This window comes from Neolamprologus multifasciatus, chromosome 8 (assembly GCF_963576455.1).
Source record: "Neolamprologus multifasciatus chromosome 8, fNeoMul1.2, whole genome shotgun sequence".
In the NCBI taxonomy this organism is placed as follows: domain Eukaryota; kingdom Metazoa; phylum Chordata; class Actinopteri; order Cichliformes; family Cichlidae; genus Neolamprologus; species Neolamprologus multifasciatus.
The window spans coordinates 18,956,927-18,959,378 of record NC_140446.1 but is presented as its reverse complement, the minus strand read 5'-3'; the positions used below and the strand labels follow the sequence as shown (position 1 = coordinate 18,959,378).

Genomic DNA, 2,452 nt, shown 5'->3' with positions numbered 1-2,452 from the left:
CTGTGAAGAATAAAGAAGAAATGGAAACGAGGGGGGGTAAAAAAAAAAAAAGAGAGAGAGTGCAGGGTAGATGGTATCAGCCGCATGGAAACAGTTAGCCAAGCCTCAAAGCCTCTTTTGAACTGCAAATGGCTGTTAAGAGACAGCTTTCACTCAGAACATGTTCAAATAACATGCCACCAACATGCAATAGGACTCAGGGAGAGAGCTCCTCTTTGCACAGCAAAAACACAGGTATCCCATCCACCAACTCATCCACCTCCCTACCTTATCTCACCTGGAGAGAGAGAGAAAACCCTTTTAATTTTCTCTGTCTCATTTTTTCCCTTCCTGGCAAATAAAAGATGATTTTTTTTTTTTTTGTAATTTTTTTTTTTTGCAAACCTCTGACAGGCGAGCCTTTCGCAGGATTTAGTCCATCTGAAAACATGTGGTAAGCCTTGTGGAATGTTTCAAATGATTCCCAGATGTGGGCCGCAGACAGGTTTAACCCATTCTTCTCTCGATCGGTGGCCCAGATGAAGCAGAGAAGACGCCTTGCCAGGAGAAAGTCTGAGCAATATCGCGCAACTCTTATCCTTTTCTGTCAATTTTTGTTACTTTCAAAGCATTAGGGCTCACTGAACTGTAGCTTAATATAATTTGCTGCGAGGCTAAAAATGGAAGTTCTCTCATGGTGCATTAACCAAGAATAAAGAATGCGAGAGCGCTGCTTTCTTCTCTTTCTTTCTGTCTTTCTTTTTTTTTTTTCCAGACAACTCAGCAAACACAGGAACCTGGCAAAAAAACAAAACAAAACAAAACAAAGGAAAACACCTTTATGAAGGGAAAATTCACACTCCCGATACAGTTAACTTCCGAGTGCAAGCTCAACAACTGCATTCTTTGCCCTTTTCTCTTGCAAAGTAACCTGGAAAAAAAAAGATAAACATCTCTTAGTCATTTAATATATTCTGCTGAGCGCTGACAGTGCCAGATAAAAGAAATGCAAGACTTAAGCTTACTTAATGCTTCGGCTGAACTTCATCTTCAGTGTTTTATATTGCGCGATTAAGCCGGGACTCAAAACAGGGCTGCTGGATTGTTTTATGAAGAACATTGTTGTTATAGTAACACTCCCAAAGATGGCAGTTTTGGTAGAGATAGAGAGGGAGGTAGCAGGAAAGCCAGACTACTAAACGGGGTGGAGAGAGAGAGCTGCTTGATATCCTATGAGCAACAAACTCAAGTGACCCCTTTCCCAGTTCTCGCTCTATCTCCAGCTCTGATGTTCCCTCCCTCCACCCTTTTCTCTCTTTCTTTCCTTTGCTCTCGCTCCTTCCCTCTGTACTTCCCCCTCGCTCACCAGCCCAGCCAACTGTGAAGCAGTTGTCCAACACGCCCGTCTGCCTGCCAGCCAGCATGCTGGACTGAGGCCCATTATACACAATCATAACAGACAGAAGGGGTACATGCAGACAACTGATAGAATTGCGCTAAAATTGAGGGCAGAGGAGAGTGGCAGGCAGTCACTCTGGCAGCACATTGGTGAGCAAGCAAAGGAAGAAAGGGGAGCAGTCAGACAGAGAGCGGGAGATAGAGAGAGAATAGTCCTGTGCTTTGAGGCTCTTAGCAGGATACTATAGGCCATATGAGGCCAGAGCAGGCTGGGAAAGATTGTTACTGCTTTGAGCTTCCACATGTGAATGCACCGCAACCCCCCACCCATTTTTGTGCATCCCTCCCACAAGCTTCCCCAAGGAAAGACCAATGTTTTAAAAGAATCACAAACAATTGCCAACCCCATATTTTGCTTTTTATTTTTGAAACAGAGTCAAACGTGCTTTTGCTTTTTTGGCCATGCTGTGTTGCAAGCAGCTCTATGCTCTTACTCAGTGCAGCTATTAAAACCAAATAGACCTGGGGTCAATTTCCCCAGAAGGGATTGGGCTTACGATATGATGTGAGTCATACAGCTGTATTTTGTGTACCTGTCATTTCAATTGCTTGAAATCAAAAGCCTTTACCGTTCATGAGCTGAGGGTGTAGTGTGATGCAGGAGGCATTTGACGCAAACTGCTGGATGTCAGCACCTGTGACAATCAGCTGGTCACCCCCACTTGTTAACATGTCCATTAGTGAAGCAGAAATTAACAGGTTGGTACCCATTTTGGTTTTGATCTCTGCAGACCAATCACATTCAGTTTTATTGGGGTGTGGCCACTTTGCTTGACAGGTGAAAGCCCTTTGGTGCTGGTTTTTTTTTTTTTGGTTGTACTAAAGCATGCTCTAATCAACTGTAGCAACTGTAGCTCAGTAAATATAGGCACCTTGTTAACTAGGCTAGCTAGATATCTAGCTAGTGTGATGACTAGCTAGCTAGTTTAAAATGGTCATGTGCTGTTTTACAAGCAAAAACAAGATGGCGACCGCCATAATACTGAAGTTATCTGTACAGTTCCTGCCAACCAAT

The 2,452-nt window shown here is 43.5% G+C and overlaps 1 long non-coding RNA gene across 1 annotated transcript; it reads right to left on the bottom strand.

Moving 5' to 3' along the window:
• On the bottom strand, window positions 1-1,882 carry LOC146512947 (uncharacterized). Its single transcript, XR_014875887.1, has 2 exons — window positions 1,005-1,882; window positions 1-910 (listed from the first exon to the last, which is right to left on the bottom strand). It is a non-coding gene; the product is annotated as an uncharacterized LOC146512947 (long non-coding RNA).
• Window positions 1,883-2,452: the final 570 nt, after the last annotated feature.